The 17,966-nt window shown below is 41.6% G+C and overlaps 1 pseudogene; it reads right to left on the bottom strand.

The window, feature by feature from the left end:
* Positions 1-1,138: 1,138 nt before the first annotated feature.
* LOC105611141 (HAUS augmin-like complex subunit 8) overlaps positions 1,139-17,966 on the bottom strand; it is a 30,174-nt pseudogene continuing 13,346 nt past the window's right edge.

Genomic DNA, 17,966 nt, shown 5'->3' with positions numbered 1-17,966 from the left:
AATATCACACCCATTTTACAGAGAAGAGGTTAAGAAACTTCCTGAAGGAAGGTCGGCTGATACTCATGTCTGCCTGCAGAGCCCATGCTTTAAAAACCATGATTTGTTGTTCAGCAGCTCAGTTGTGTCTGACTCTTTGCGACTCCATGGACTGCAGCACGCCAGGCTTCCCTGTCCTTCACCATCTCCCGGAGCTTGCTCAAACTCAGGTCCATTGAATCGGTGATATTTTACCTGAATATAAGCACATATTTGATTTTTAACTGGGCCCTTAATGACTGTTCGTAGGAAAGACACTCAGACAAGGAAAGTCTGAATCTTTGGGTTTGCTGCAAGAGATGCTGGTTTGTGTTTAAACAGAGCAGCTCATTGATGCAAAATGCCAACAGTGAGGAGTTCCACAGCTCTGGGGAGGATCTGAGGGAAGGAGGCCTTGTGTGAACTTGCCAACTCTGTGAAGAGCAGCCAGGGAGGTTCTGCTGTCTTTCTGCTGCGGGGAGTGGTGCTGAGTGTGTCTCCCTTCCTCTCTCTGGATTTAGGCACCTTTAGTATAAAATGAAGACAGTTGATTCTTATGTGCTTCAAAGATAATCTTTTGAAGACCCTTCTAGTTCTAAGATTCACGACTATTCATACAACCCTGATTTTTCAAGCGACCTTATCTTTGAGGAAAACAAGGCCTCACTGTAAAGTCTGTATCAAGTGCATTGTATATATAAATTGCTGTAATTCAAGAATGAAGTTGGTTAGAGGCCTCTGGTAACAGAATTTCTAAAACAGCCTCCCAGATTGGGGTTGACATATTCACACCGCTGCTCCTGCCTTTTTTTTTTTTTTTCATTGCAAAATAGTTTTTATTTGTTAAATTATCAAATGAGATTATCACACAAAAATAACTTATGGCTAGGCTAAGTGCATAAGGTGCTCAAGTTTTGAGAACATCACAGGTGGGTTGCTGCAGGTTCCCTGTGTCCCCGAAGAAGGGGCACGAAAGGTGCTTCCTTCCCCACGGGGCACAGGAAGTTCCCCACTTGATCAGGGACACAGCCCGCATGTGGAGTCATAGCTCTTCGTGGGCCTACAGGCTCCTGACCTCTCCCCAAGTTCTTCCACCAGTGGCCTCCTTGGGATCAAAAGATCACCAGCTGGGGGCTTTGGGGCCCTGGGCCTCTTCCCAGGCCTCCTGGTTGACTAAGGCTGCCTCCTTACTTGCCCCGGCGGAGAGTTTCAGAACTTGGCCGAAGCTCCTTCGCAGCTCCAGGTGCTTCTGGGTCAACTCCCTGCGTTCCCTCATCAGGTCCAATGCCTTCGCCTTTTCTTCTGAGCTGCCGATGCCAGGTTATCCCAGCAGACGGCGTGTGGCCGTCCATTCCTGCTGCGGCTTGCCTAAGAAGAGCTGCCCGTCGCCATCTGGGTGGACGGATTGCACGGGCGGCTCGTGCCGCACGGTGCCCAGGGCCGTCGCGCACGCCTTGTACTGTTCGGGAAGCGGCTGGCCTCGGCCTCAAAGGGGCTCAGCACCGCGACCTAAGCGTCGGGGACGTCCGCCAGCTCCCTCTTGCTCTGGCAGAGAAGTCTGCGCTTCAGCTCCCAAGTCTTTTTCTGGAGTTTCTCCTTCTCTTTGCACGTTAATTGTAGGTTCTTTTCTGCCTGTTCTGTGTAGACAGGCGGTTCCCCATCTTCACCATCAGCAGGGTCAGAAGGAGCATCTGAGACTCCATCATTCCCATCGCGTTAGAGAGATCTGGGCTCTTTTTACTTGAGGCAGAAAATGATGACGACTCAGCTTTCTTTGACTTTTTTTAAAAATTGCAGACTCTTTAGAGCTTCCCTTGTGGCTCAGCTTGTGCCTGCCATGCGAGGGACGTGGGTTCAATCCCTGAATTGGGAAGATCCCCTGGAGAAGGAAAAGGCCACCCACTCCAGTATCCTGGCCTGGAGAATCCCATGGACTGAATGGGCCATGGGCTCGCAAAGAGTCAGACGGGACTGAGTGACTTTCACTTTCGGACCACACTTTTAACATTAATGGCAGAGAGATCGAGGTCGGAGGAGGCAGTGCCATGCCCTTCCAGCAGGGTAGACTGCGAGTCACCTATGTCAACTCCACTGCCCTCTTTGCTCTTCTGGACTGGGCTGGGTTTTGTTCCACCTTCAGGCATCTTCCCACAGGCCTTAGCTGTGTTTGACTCTCTGCTGTCCCAGGGACAGTAGCCCGCCAGGCTCCTCTGTCCATGGAGTTTTCCAGGAATACTGGAGTGGGCTGCCATTTCCTACTCCAGTGGATCTTCCTGACCTAGGAATTGAACCGTGACTGTATACAAAATAGATAACTAATAAGAACCGACAGTATAGTACAGGGAACTCTACTTAATACTCTGTAATGACCTTGCAGGAAAAGAATCTAAAAAAGAGTGGCTATCTGTATATGTACACCTGATTCACTTTGCTGCGCAACGGAAACTAACACACCATTATAAATCAACTATATTGCAATAAAATTTAATTAAAAAATAATAAAATGGTCTCCCAAAGATGCCCTGTCCCTGGTCCCTAGAACCCATGAATGTGATAAGATTGCTCTGCTTGTTATGTTACATTGCACAGTTGATCCTAAAATAAGGAGGTCATACAGGATTATCTGGTAGGCCCACTGTAATCACAGGAGCTCTTAGAAACAAAGAGCTTTCTTTGGCTGGTGGCAGATGAGGCCAAAGTAGGAGACAGGATAGTGGGAGAGATTAAAAGTGCAGAGGGGCACTGGACACAGCATTGTTGGCTTTGAGGATGGAAAAATACTCGTGCCAAGGGATGTGGGCAGCCTTTAGGAGGTGAGAACAGCTCCTGGCTGACAGCTGGTAAGGGACCAGGGACTTCAGTCCTACGAGTGCAAGGAAATGACTTCAGCCAGTAGTTTGAATAAGGAAGTGAATTCTTCTCTAAAGCCACTAGACAACCTCCCAGCCTGAACACACCTTGATTTCAGTCTCTTGAGACCCTGATCAGAGAACCAGGGAAAGTGCACTTGATTTCTAACCTGCAGAACTGTAAGGTGATAAATGGGTGTTGCTATAAGCTGCTCAATTTGTGGTCTTTTGTTAGGTCAACAGATAATCAATACATGTCCCCCCTCATCTTCTACCTTGGAAGTGAAGTGAATGTGTGAGTTTCTCAGTCGTGTCCAAGTCTTTGTGACCCCATGGACTGTAACCCGCCAGGCTCCTCTGTCCATGAAATTTCCCAGGCAACAATACTAGAGTAGGTTGCGATTCCCTTCTCCAGAGGATCTTCCTGACCCAGGAATCAAACCTGGATCTCCTGCATTGCAGGTGGATTCTTTACTGTCTGAGCCACCAGGGAAGCCCCTTAAATTAGAACCCAGCATGACCTAGACTACACCCCTGTAAATTAGAACCCAGCATGACCTGGGCTTACTTGTGGGTTATCCCACTTATGTGCTACCTTAACACCTGATCATGTCACATTGTATTGTCCTTGGCTGCTCGTTACTTGTCTCTTCCATTGGGTTATAAAGCCCTTAAGGAGAATAGTGTGTCTCATTGTTGAAACTTCTGTGCATATCTCAGGGCCTTGATATATAGGGATTTCTCAACCAACACTTGAATGAAAATAAGATATTAACCTATTCCCAGCATGGTAGTTAGCATCCATGGATGCTTCTATTGTTATGTGGATTATACCAGAGGCTTTTAATGACTTTCTTAAAAAAAAAAAAAAATCTCATAATCAGAAACCTTGGCATCAAGGAAAACCACTGGTTGAAATGTAAAAGAGCAAATTTAAGCTCTGACTACATTTCTAGCAAGCCGAGTATTTATGGTAATTTTATCAATTAATGTTTTCTCCAAAGCACTGTTGCTTCAGGAAGCAAAATAACAGTAACTATTACATACTAAAAACCAAGATGCAGGGCTAGCATAGCTATATAACTTTTCAGGATCAACCATTCTTACTAATTTTAATTGTCTTCAGTGCAGTGAATTCAGTTGTTATATTTTCTGGTTCCCAATAACCAAAAATGTTTTGACTCCATTTTTAAGTTTCAAAAAACTTTAAAAAAAAAATGTCTGTTAGTTGAAAGGAGAACATAAGAGTGATGGAAAATCCAGATTCTTTTTATTGGCCTAGAGTTGATGTGAGGACATGGGGACAGAGCTGAAGTAGTATAATGGAATCCTAAGTGATTTGAGACTAAGATTAGAACTGGAATGATTGTTGTGAAGAGTCAAAATTATATCAGACGCTGGAGTTGAAAGAGTGAAGTAGTAATGGGAAAAGAAATATCAAGATCAATAGCTAAAAACAACAGGACTAAGGTTTTGAATGGCAGATTGGTGTTTGGTATATATCGTAAGAGTGAGTATTCTGTGTGGACATAGAGCATATTAGTTATATCCTTAGGAAGCTCAAGTCCTAAACATGTATTAACTAGTCCTGAAGCACTGTGTGTGTGTGTATGGAGGGTGAAAGACAGGCAATCCGGGCAATTCATGGAAAGGTGTCCATGCAAGTTGGAGCTGAGTGGGAAGATGTTTTTGAATGAAAAAACAAATTGTATATGGATACAAGTTGATTCCTGCTTCTTATAGTGAGTGCTATAGCTTTTATCTAAACAAATTACTCTTGACAAACTTCTGGACTAGAAGGAATGTTTTTGATGTCAAGTGTTATTTTTTGCTGTGGGAAAAAGAAGAGCTTTGGTAAAACTAGGGATATGACTCTTGGGCTCAGTTCAGGAAAGTATATACCCCTGCAGCATAGCTCTCTCTAACACCTGCTCAGTTGGTGTTTCAGACTATTCTGTTACCCTAGTGGTACTCTGCAGTGCTTCAGACCTGATGTTGAAATTTTTGAGGTTATCTCTGTAAATTATAAAGTCCCATCCTGTAGACTTCACCTCAGTGTATGTTATGTCTAGTTGGAAAATCTATGGACATTGCACAACTTTCTTCTCTCCCTTTGGGTTTCTTCCAACACCAGTTCATGGCCCATTTTTCTTTTAAAAAATAGTTGGAAGGAGCTGAGTTTAGTTTTAATTGCAAAAATTGGTGCTTTCATGGGTAAACTTCACCAATATTATCGATCAGATGGAACTGTTTTTATTCCTGATAAAAAGTTAGGAGCCAGTGGTGTGAGAGCTTTAGCTGGAACTTTGAAATCTCTTAGGTCCTAGGAATAGGCTCAGCAAGCCAGATATTGGTCTTTTTCTCTCTGGGTACAGGGTTCATTTTTTATTTCTGCCAGAAGTTGTTCTTTGGTGTTTTAAATTCATGCTATTGTGCCTTGATTACAATAAGAACTTCATTGCTGTTAATTATTGATGAAGGGGATGATGGCAATGTAATCTCATGAGACCAGGTGCCTTAACAGGCTTTCAGCTTTGTTCCCCATTCCCACTCAACCCAGCATGGCTTTCTCCTGGTGTTTTCTATGTTATCGAGGTCTCAGATCATTAAAGATAAATGCAAATTAAAAAAAAAAGCTTACCAGAAGTTTTCCAGTGCCTGACTTCATAAAGTAACTGTCTTGTGGGATCCTTGGGTGCGACTCCGTGTCTGATCGGACACTTTTCACTGGAGACAAATCTCTCAGGTAGAATTAGTCTGTGCATGGTCGGTAACTGAAAGCATAGCTGGGGAATCTTAATATTTTGCTTTTGGGTTATTATTTACTGTAATATGTAAAATTTAACCACTTCAGTGTCTGATCTAAAAGGTAATCCACTATTTGCCAAATACTGTGTTAAATGTTGAAAACAGATCAGTAAAGAAAACAGACAAGTTCTCATAGCACTTATATTTTAATCAGAAAGACAGGACGTAATTAAATAAAGCAAGAGATAAGTACTATTAAGATAAAAAAGAAGCCGCTGTGAAGCAGAGGGGTTAGTCACCAAAGCATTGTGAATTCCTAAGAAGGTGGGTAAAAATATATCTATGATAATCATAATAAAATAAGGTACAGTAGTAGGGCGTATGGCTACAGAGCTTTTGAGAAATTGCTGTTTACTACAATGGCTTGCTTTTTCCTTCAGCCTTTCCTTTCATTCTTTTTTAAAGTTTTTCTATTTATCTTAGACTTGATCCAATCTAATTTCCTTCACTTATGTTCAGTTCAGTTCAGTTCAGTCGCTCAGTCGTGTCCGACTCTTTGCGACCCCATGAATCGCGGCACGCCAGGCCTCCCTGTCCATCACCATCTCCTGGAGTTCACTCAGACTCACATCCATTGAGTCTGTGATGCCATCCAGCCATCTCATCCTTGGTCGTCCCCTTCTCCTCCTGCCCCCAATCCCTCCCAGCATCAGAGTCTTTTCCAATGAGTCAACTTTTCGCATGAGGTGTCCAAAGTACTGGAGCTTCAGCTTTAGCATCATTCCTTCCAAAGAAATCGCAGGGTTGTGGCTCAGAGAAGTTACCTGACTTACTCTGGGTTTTGCAGCTAGTTACAGCTAATTATAAGTAGCTAGTGCTCACCCCTGTGGATTTCCAATGAGTGGTGCATCTCTGTGCTTTTAATGTATAAAATTCTGACTCTGGACTTTTATGGTCTCCGTAACGTTTCTCCTTCGCAGTAGGTTTTTTTTTTTTTTTTAATCTTAATAGTACTTATCACTTGCTTTATTTAATTATTGCCTGTATTTCTAATTAAAATATAAATGCTATGATAGTTAATCTATTTTCTATAGTGACGTATCTCAGGATATCCTGATATATCACAAGTTCTCCGGGCTCCAGGGCTTACCCTTCTATTTAATACCTAATGACAATTTGCAGGCCCCCTTTGCACTCCCAAATTATCAAGAAGTCTAGCCTTTAATGGGCTGTCAACTCTGGCTTAGTGTTCTAGGCTTTTCTGTGGATGGACTCTGGAGATTTCACAACTGCTTGTGCTGGCTGCTGAGAATCTCTCCGTGTGGACACAGCTCACTTTCTCAGCCCTTCTAAGACCAGGCTACTAGTCTACAAAACTTTACCAATGATTTGAGGATGACAGGAGAGAATTACTCTGCAGAAAAGGAAAAGTAACCTGAAAGCTCGCTATCACTAGAGTTCACTGGTCAGGCCACTCAAACGAGGCCTCTTACTGTTCTCTGAATCTTTCAGTTTCTCTAAGCCCAGTCCTGCTATGATGTTGCAGGGGCCAGTTTAAGTAATCTGGTCAGGATTTGCTGGACGGATGTACAGAGGAGCCTGGCAGGCTACAGTCCACGGGGTCGCAAAGAGTCAGGCTCGGCTGAGCGCATGGGAGCCTTTCCACATGGTGGCTTTGACCTGTCTCTCCTGCCTGGCCTAATGGCCCAGGCCATCGGGTCTTCACTGGCTCTAGAGAGTTATGGAAGTCCCTTCTTCTCCCAGAGAGCACTCAGTCCACGTTGATGACAACCTTTGACGAAAGCGTACAGAGTAGTTTACTCTTCATGGTCTCATGTTTTCCATGCTGGACTTGAATTTAGGGTTTCTTTTCATGTAATCAAATGCTCTAAGAATTTTATCCAAGACAAAAGAGAATCCCTTGCCCACCCACTATGAATGATGCCTCCACTTCTGGCTAAATTATAAAAAATATAAAACTAGCAGAAAAAACGTGTTGGCATCTTTGAAATAACTATCTTACATACTTACTAACCAGCTATCAAATTTTCAGCCTTACCATGTCAGGTTTGTGAACAGCTTCTTATATAACCTCTAGAAATTCTCCACTTCTTCTGGGCTAGTTGCCTTCAGTCACCATCTTCCAAACTTGTTTCAAAACCCAGTCATTTTTGGAAGTCTGGTTAGCCCTACATCCTTTTAATCAGCGCTTTCTTCTTAGCACTTATGTGTTCAGTTTGTGTGAGGACATTTTGCCACATTTCACCATTCGTATGTGTCTGAACTCCCAGTTAGAACAAAGAACACATAGGCTTGCTTTAAAGACAGAGACTTTGTTTTAAGAACCCCTCTCTCTCTGTTTGACAACAATGTCTATTTAGTATTCAACAAATACAACATAGTCTTGTCAGACTGAAATCTATTGTTTACCCCCAAACACTGCCAAAGGCCTTATTAGGTTTACTGCCTTGCTCTTTCTGTTGTGACAGTGTCTTTCATTTCACCTTCGTACTGAATTTGTCCCAAGTTCAGTAGCCACTGCTTGTCATATGGATTTGGCCATGCCATTCAAGTAAAATGCCCATGCAAGAGGTTGTTTAATCTCACTTGACATGAGAAAATGTAATCTTCAAATTCCATAGTGTGATTTTCTATTGCACAGCCCAAGGGGGATATAGCATGCTGAAATTCCAGAGAGGGGACTGAAGCCAGGGTGCCGCATCAGCAGCGCTTTTCCTAGGTGGGGGAGTGCTGGTGGTCTTAACTGGCAGTGCGTGCATGCACGCCCGGTCTATATCCAACCCTTGGTCAGACCGTGGACTGTAGGCCGCCAGGCCCCTCTGTCCACTGGATTTTCCAAGCAAGGATATTGGAGTGAGTTGCCATTTCCAGCACTGGCAGTCCTCCCGATCCAGGATTGAACCCACGTCTCCTGCATCTCCGGCATCGCAGGCAGATTCTTTACTGTTGAGCCGCCGCTGCTGCTGCTGCTAAGTCGCTTCAGTCGTGTCCGACTCTGTGTGACCCCATAGACGGCAGCCCACCAGGCTCCCCCGTCCCTGGGATTCTCCAGGCAAGAACACTGGAGTGGGCTGTCATTTCCTTCTCCAAAGGGAAGCCTAGCTAGATAGAAAGTGTGAAAGTGAAAGTCGCTCAGTCGTGTCCGACTCTTTCCAACCATGGACTAAACAGTCCATGGAATTCTCCAGGCCAGAATACTGGAGTGGGTAGCCTTTCCCTTCTCCAGGGGATCTTCCCAACCCAGGAATCGAACCAGGGTCTCCTGCATTGCAGGTGGACTCTTTACCAACTGAGATTTCAGGGAACTGGGCAGAGGGAACTGTAATTAGAGATTGAAAAGGTGGTGGAGGGAAGTGTATATGCAAAAGAAGAATACCTACTGGTGGGTCTTCTTGAGAGAAGGATGATGAGCTAAGGAAGGGAAGCTGAGAAACCTGGGCTGCTATAGCCTCAGGCCCCACTGTGGCCTGAAAAACACCCAACACGCAAGGAGGAGGTGGAGTGATGGAGTCAAGAAGAGAGGACTAAATTTCGCAGGTCCACACTGAGATGGAGAAGTGGCTGAACTCAGTGTCTGTGTTATTGAAATTTTTTAAGTCAATAAAATAAAATGGTAACATATCTAATAAATGTCCTCACCCACTCCAGTGCTTAGCCCCACTCCGCCTTTTTTGAATACCATGTAAAAATTCAAGGAACTTTGATTTTCCAGTGTTTGGATTCATAATTATGCTATCTGATAGTTATATTACTTACTCTAAGGTTTTTCTTATAAGAAGGATATATATCTCTGATTAGGAATAAAATTCATGATAGAAGTCTAAGACCTGCACATCTACAGTTGTTTTAGTGTTAAGCAAAAGTACTTCTCTGGGTGTCAAAACATGTGCTATATACCTAATTGATGCAATTGACGCATAGCTAACAGAATCCAGAAATCTATTTAGAGCCAAATACTTTAGGTTCTGGCTTTGCCTGGTGGCTCAGTGGTAAAGAATCCGCCTGCAATGCAGGAGACATGGGTTCGATCCCTGGGTCAGAAGGATCCCCTGGAAGGAGGACTCGGCAACCCACTCCAGTATTCTTGCCTGGAGAATCCCATGGATAGAGGGGATTGGCAGGCTGTGGTCCATGGGGTCACAAAGAGTCAGATACAACTGAAGCAATGGAGCGTGCCAGCATCTTAGGTTCCAACCCCACCTCTACTCTTACTTAACTTAGTCATGTGAGTTCCTTAGCCTCTTCAAGTCTCCTTTCCCGTGTTAAATGAGACTGGTGATAAAACTATTTATCTTATAGGAGTGCTGAGAGTTTAAAATGAGTCAATATGTATAAACGCTCGTAGAAAAATGCCTGGCATTCAGTGCCAAATAAATGTTCATTATTATTTTAATTATACTCCTATTTTCTTCTTTTGCAGTGAGTTCATGTTTAAGGTGCTTAAAGGTGTAGATTTCATTGTTAATCAACTTTACAAAAAAAGCTGAACTTTTTTCTTCTTAAGAATATATGCGTTTGTCCTATGGCTGATTCATGTTGATGTTTGACAGAAAACAACAAAATTCTGTAAAGCAATTATCCTTTAATTTAAAAAAATAACTAAAAAAAAAAAAAAAAGAATGTGTATGCCCAGAAGTGGGATTGCTGGGTTGTATGGGAGTTCTATTTCCAGTTTTTTTAGGAATCTCCACACTGTTCTCCATGGTGGCTGTACTAGTTTGCATTCACACCAACAGTGTAAGGGGGTTCTGTTTTCTCCGCACCCTCTCCAGCATTTATTGTTTGTGGACTTTTTGATAGCAGCCATTCTGACTGGTGTGAGATGGTACCTCATTGTGGTTTGCATTTCTCTGATAATGAGTGATGTTGAACATCTTTTCATGTGTTTGTTAGCCATCTGCATGTCTTCTTTGGGGAAATGTCTGTTTAGTTATTTGGTCTATTTTTTGATTGGGTCATTTATTTTTCTGGAATTGAGCTGCAGGAGCTGCTTGTATATTTTTGAGATTAATTCTTTGTCAGTTGCTTCATTTGCTATTATATTCTCCCATTCTGAAGGCTGTCTTTTCACCTTGCTTAAAGTGTCGTTCATTGTGCAAAAGCTTTTAAGTTTAATTAGGTCCCTTGGACTGCAAGGAGATCCAACCAGTCCATTCTGAAGGAGATCAGCCCTGGGATTTCTTTGGAAGGAATGATGCTGAAGCTGAAACTCCAGTACTTTGGCCACCTCATGTGAAGAGTTGACTCGTTGGAAAAGACTTTGATGCTGGGAAGGATTGGGGGCAGGAGGAGAAGGGAACGACAGAGGATTAGATGGCTGGATGGCATCACTGACTCGATGGACATGAGTCTGAGTGAACTCTGGGAGTTGGTGATGCACAGGGAGGCCTGGCGTGCTGCGATTCATGGGGTTGGAAAGAGTCGGACACGACTAGCAACTGAAATGAACTGAGGTCCCATTTGCTTATTTTTGCTTTTATTTCCATTACTCTGAGAGGAGGGTTATAGAGGATTCTGCTGTGATTTACTGAGGAAACCAGAACTGAAAGAGATGTGTACCCCAGCATTCATCTCAGCACTGTTTACAATAGGTAGGACATGAAAGCAACCTAGATGTCCATCGGCAGACAAATGGATGAGAAAACTGTGGTACATATACACAATGGAATATTACTCAGCCATTTAAAAGAATGCATTTGAACCAGTTCTAATGAAGTGGATGAAACTGGAGCCTATTATACAGAGTTAAGTAAGTCAGAAAGAAAAACACCATTTTGAGTTTATTTTCGTGTGCGGTGTTAGAAAGTGATCTAGTTTCATTAGAACTGCCTTATGACCCAGCAATCCCACTGCTGGGCATACACACCAAGGAAACCAGAACTGAAAGAGACACATGTACCCCAATGTTCATCGCAGCACTGTTTATAATAGCCAGGACATGGAAACAACCTAGATGTCCATCAGCAGATGAATGGATAGGAAAGCTGTGGTACATATACACAATGGAGTATTACTCAGCCGTTAAAAAGAATTCATTTGAATCAGTTCTGATGAGATGGATGAAACTGGACCCGATTATACAGAGTGAAGTAAGCCAGAAAGAAAAACACCAATACAGTATACTAACACATATCTATGGAATTTAGAAAGATGGCAATGATGACCCTGTATGCAAGACAGGAAAAAAGACACAGATGTGTATAGTGGACTTTTGGACTCAGAGGGAGAGGGAGAGGGTGGGATGATTTGGGAGAATGGCATTGAAACATGTATACTATCATGTAAGAATCGAATCACCAGTCTATGTCCGATGCAGGATACAGCATGCTTGGGGCTGGTGCATGGGGATGACCCAGAGGGATGTTGTGGGGAGGGAGGTGGGAGGGGGTTCATGTTTGGGATCACATGTACACCCGTGGTGGATTCATGTCAATGTATGGCAAAACCAATACAGTATTGTAAAGTAAAATAAAGTAAAAATAAAAATTAAAAAAATAAAAATAAAATGATTGATGGAAAAAATAAATAAAAGGAAAAAAATCTTGAAAATGGTCTAGGACTTTTAGTTTGTATCTTGTGCTCAGAGTTGCTTTTTTATTGAATAAAAACATATTCCCTGCTATTAACATTGATCTAAATTTATATAATGACATTAATTATATGTATTTCTAAACGATATCCTAAAAAACACTGGAACTTCTATGTTGCTCAGATAAATAAGCTAGAGAACTTTTGTAACATGGCACTGTACCTTTTCCAAAAGCTATTGTTATAGTCAGTGTTAGAAGTTTCATGAATAAAATCTTTTTTGTTTTTCAAAAAAAAGAAAAACACCAATACAATATGGAATTTAGAAAGATGGTAACGATGACCCTATATGTGAGACAGCAAAAGAGACTGAGGTGTAAAAAACAGACTTTTGGACTCTGTGGGAGAAGGCAAAAGTGAAGTGGAGTAGCTCAGTCGTGTCCGACTCTTTGCAACCCCAGGGACTGTAGCCTACCAGGCTTCCTCCCTCCATGGGATTCTCCAGGCAAGAATACTGGAGTGGGTTGCTATTTCCTTCTCCAGGGGATCTTCCTGACCCAGGGATCGAACCCAGGTCTCCTGCATGGCAGGCAGACACTTTAACCTCTGAGCCACCAGGGTGGGATGATTTGGGAGAATGGCGTTGAAACATGTATATTACCATATGTGAAACAGGTTGCCAGCCCAGGTCCGATGCATGAGACAGGGTGCTCAGGGCTGGTGCACTGGGATGACCCAGAGGGATGGGATGGGGAGGGAGGTGGGAGGGGGGTTCAGGATGGGGGACACAGGTACACCCATGGCTGATTCATGTCAGTGTATGGCAAAACCACTACAATAGTGTAATTAGCCCCCAATTAAATTAATTTAAAAAATGTGTATGTGACATACATATGGATGCACGTGTGTATATGTATTTGTGCACATACATATGGTGATGTTTAAGTGTCTGCTTGCTTATTTTCACAACACTCAGTAATGGATTGAATTTTCTTTTTCGGTAATTCTGAAAATATTCTACCCATGGGGCAAGTTCTTTCTCAAATTAACCACCATGGATAGAATGTAATTCAAATGTGGGAGCAATTTCAATGAAGGTGTGAGCCCACAGACTTCCTTTTATATTAGGGCCAAAGGAACAATTAGATTTTCTCTTTGTTATGTTTCAAATGCATCTCAAACTGTACTGGGAATATCACTGTGAAATAAAGAGGCTTTTGCAATTCAGCACCTCCTACACACAGCTAATTAAACAGAATGAGAGGCAAGGAGCAGACAAGAATCAAGCTCATAAATATTACATGTTTTTATTAATAACATACAAATGAGCTTAATTAAAACTGCCTTTTCTAAGAGTAACAATCTCACACACAGTTTGTTCCCTTGTCCAGGGAGTGAGTGAAAGTGTCCTGGAATTTTAATATGAGGAGATTCCTTTTGGCTTAACAGACTTCTCTAGTCTCTATTTTTTAGTCTTTCAGAAAAACTGTAGCTGTTTTCCCAGTTTCTAGGATCCAAGTGATGAAATGAAAGACCCGCTTTTCCCTGAGCTCTAGATAACTCTTGCCACTTGAAACCTTTCAAATCAAATCCGTATAATTCACAAAGGTCTCATTTGGGTCTCTGTATATCATTTATTCTCATTGACCTCTTGTTGTACTGACTCAGATTTATGATCATATATTTTCCTGTGATTATCTTTATTTTATTTTTTAAAATTTTGGTTTTGGCTGCACTGGGTCTTTCTTGCTGTGCGAGGGCTTTCTCTAGTTGCTGTGAGAGGGGGCTATTCTCTAGTTACGGCGTGTGGGTTTCTTGCAGTGGTTTCTCTTGTTGCAGAGCATGGGCTCTAGGGTGTTTGGACCTCAGTTCTAGCTTGGGCCTAGTGGAAACTTCCTGGATTAGGGACTGAACTTGTGTCACCTGCCACCCAAGTCTCCTGGCCACCATATTCTTAACCACTGAACCACCAGGGAAGTCCCTGTGATTGTTTTTAAAAAGTCTCTTTGCCTCCCGAGGTACAAGCTCCTGAGATCAAGGGACTCTGTGTATCTTGTTCACATTTCATTTCCAGTGCTAAGCTCCCCTCTGATGTGTGGTTGGTTCTTTGTGATTTGGTGTGTGTGTGTGTTAGGATTTTGTAACTGATTCTTTTTTTATAATTGCAAAGTAATTGACGCACAATACAATTTAAATTTTGACGTGCATATTTTCATGCGTTTTGACAAACTTGGAGTCATGTAGTTTTTACCAGGATCAAGATAAAGAACAGTTTCATCACTTTTAAGGTTCTCTCCGTCCTCTGTGCCATCAATCCCTTACTTTGCTTTCATCCCCAGCTCCTGGAAATCAATTTGTTTTCTGTTCCTATAGTGTTGCCTTTTCTAGAATATCATAGAAATGGTCTCATACAGTGGGTAGTCTTTTGTGCCTGTCTTCTTTCCCTTAGCATAATGCTTTTGAAATCTGTCCATGTTGTTTTGTATATTAGTAATTTGCTCCTTTTTAAAATTGAGAAGAAATAGATTCTTAATAATTATTTGTTGACTATGTAAAAAGGAATACAGATCTAGAAGAAACATCTGCTAACAGATTAATTGAGAAATTGTAAGCATCTTTATCCAAAGGAATTGCTGATTGCCTGGATAATATGTCAATTATCTTTTAATGGTAATCGTAGGTTTTAATACTAGGTCTTGTTTTTATCTTTAGATTTCTTAATGGAGTAGTTTTCCAGGATAATTAGAATATTTAAGTACCATCCCTAGTGGAAATGAAGTCATTTTCTATTTCTGTGTTACCGTGGACTTAGCATCTGGATATTGTTCCATGAAATCTCCAGCAGGGTACCTGCCATACACATGAGGGAGGCTGTTATCTTCAGTGTGGATTATTGGGCATTGAACTTTCAAAGTAAAAATTGAATGTTTCAACTAAAAAGGTGTGATAATAATTATTTTATTTGGATGTTTGAGAGGAGAATTTAAAATAGATTGTTTGCCCAAGCTTAGCCTTAGAAAAATAAACAATTAATATTGGATCCTTCCTAAAAATTTTATCTTGAATCCTTGAAGAGTATGTTCCTCGTACTTACCTGGACCATAACAAGCAGAACTTTGATATTTTGAGGAGTGCTGAGTCACTGAGATGAGAGGAAAATCAGGTCTGTCTTTTCTAATGACATAAAAGGTCAAGGAGAGAAAAAATGTAAAAGGAGATGAAGAATTAGATGTGGAATCTGTATATTAGTCAAGTGATTTAACCTCTTGTGACAGTGATATTCTCTGATAAAACTGGGGTAAGTCGTGAAATCCTGCCTGTCTCTCAGGTTGCTGATTTTTTTTTTTTTTTTTTTTTACATTTTCAGTGTTATTACAAATGCAGCTAGCAACCACATTCTCTTAGATTGCCTGCTCTTTTCCTAGAGACAGTCCTGTATGATATCTGAACATGTTGCCCTCTCCTCTAACTCAGCTGTAGAAATCACTGTGGGGAAAACTCTTCATTTACTTGTTTGCATAAATGTCTCCATCAGCACATAGGAATCTTTTTCTTAATTTTTATTTTCAGTATATTAAATTTACTCATAAAAACATTCTAAAATTGTACAAATTTTCCTTTCCAACAAAGTATAATAAAACATATTATTATGTTTTTATTATAAACAGAATACTTGACATCTACAATTCAAAATCAAATTAGCAGAATATTGAGTATTTGCAACTGTATTTTTTTAAGCTATAAAATTACATGCAATTTTGTAGAATTCACATAAAAGGATGGCTCAATAATGGGAGAATTTTCCTTCATTCCTAAAAAGAATATATGTCAATTGGAAGCTGTGAAGATTCTTGAGTACAAGAGGAAGAAAGTATAGAAATCTTGTTATTAAAAAAAAAAATTGATTTTAACTCAAAATGGATATGCGGCAATATACAAGTTAGTCTGTGAAAGTCTCTGCATTTGGTATGGAAAATGATTAAATGCATGGTAATTTTCATAGTATCTTTCTTATTTACTTATTATCTACCAGGCCCTATGCTAAGATGTGACATGCATTATCTCATTTAACCTTCACTCCCAATTATAGGGGCTGTTGCTGCTGCTAAGTTGCTTCAGTCGTGTCTGACTCTGTGTGACCTCAGAGACGGCAGCCCACCAGGCTCCCCCGTCCCTGGGATTCTCCAGGCAAGAACACTGGAGTGGGTTGCCACTTCCTTCTCCAGTGCATGAAAGTGAAAAGTGAAAGTGAAGTCGCTCAGTCGTGTCCTACTCAGCGACCCCATGGACTGCAGCCCACCGGGCTCTTCCGTCCATGGGATTTTCCAGGCAAGAGTACTGGAGTGGGCTGCCATTGCCTTCTCCACAATTATAGGGAACTAGAATGCAAAAGTAGGAAGTCAAGGAGCATCTGGAGTAACAGGAAAATTTGGCCTTGGAGTACAGAATGAAGCAGGGCAAAAGCTAATAGAGTTTTGCCAAGAGAACACACTCATCATAGCAAACACCCTCTTCCAACAACACAAGAGAAGACTCTACACATGGATATCACCAGATGGTCAACACCAAAATCAGATTGATTATATTCTTTGCAGCCAAAGATGGAGAAGCTCTATTCAGTCAGCAAAAACAAGACCGGAAGCTGACTGTGGCTCAGATCATGAACTCCTTATTGCCAAATTCAGACTTAAATTGAAGAAAGTAGGGAAAACCACTAGACCGTTCAGGTATGACCTAAATCAAATCCCTTATGATTATACAGTGGAAGTGAGAAATAGATTTAAGGGCCTAGATCTGATAGATAGGGTGCCTGATGAACTATGGACGGAGGTTCGTGACGTTGTACAGGAGACAGGGATCAAGACAATCTCCATGGAAAAGAAATGCAAAAAAGCAAAATGGCTGTCTGAGGAGGCCTTACAAATAGCTATGAAAAGAAGAGAAGTGAAAAGCAAAGGAGAAAAGGAAAGACATAAGCATCTGAATGCAGAGTTCCAAAGAATAGCAAGGAGAGATAAGAAAGCCTTCCTCAGTGATCAATGCAAAGAAATAGAGGAAAACAACAGAATGGGAAAGACTAGAGATCTCTTCAAGAAAATTAGAGATACCAAGGGAACATTTCATGCAAAGATGGGCTCGATAAAGGACAGAAATGGTATGGACCTAACAGAAGCAGAAGATATTAAGAAGAGGTGGCAAGAACACACAGAAGAACTGTACAAAAAAGGTCTTCATGACCTAGATAATCATGATGATGTGATCACTCACCTAGAGCCAACATCCTGGAATGTGAAGTCAAGTGGGCCTTAGAAAGCATCACTACAAACAAAGCTAGTGGAGGTGATGGAATTCCATTTGAGCTGTTTCAAATTCTGAAAGATGATGCTGTGAAAGTGCTGCACTCAATATGCCAGCAAATTTGGAAAACTCAGCAGTGGCCGCAGGACTGGAAAAGGTCAGTTTTCATTCCAATCCCAAAGAAAGGCAATGCCAAAGAATGCTCAAACTACCACACAATTGCACTCATCTCACATGCTAATAAAGTAATCTCCAAAATTCTCCAAGCCAGGTTTTAGCAATACGTGAACCATGAACTTCCAGATGTTCAAGCTGGTTTTACAAAAGGCAGAGGAACCAGAGATCAAATTGCCAACATCCGCTGGATCATTGAAAGGGCAAGAGAGTTCCAGAAAAACTTCTATTTCTCCTTTACTGACTATGCCAAAGCCTTTGACTGTTTGGATCACAATAAACTGTGGAAAATTCTGAAAGAGATGGGAATACCAGACCACCTGACCTGCC

This window comes from Ovis aries, chromosome 3, assembly GCF_016772045.2.
Source record: "Ovis aries strain OAR_USU_Benz2616 breed Rambouillet chromosome 3, ARS-UI_Ramb_v3.0, whole genome shotgun sequence".
In the NCBI taxonomy this organism is placed as follows: Eukaryota; Metazoa; Chordata; class Mammalia; order Artiodactyla; family Bovidae; genus Ovis; species Ovis aries.
The sequence above is the reverse complement of the archived record's forward strand: the minus strand, read 5'-3'. Positions and strand labels throughout refer to the sequence as shown.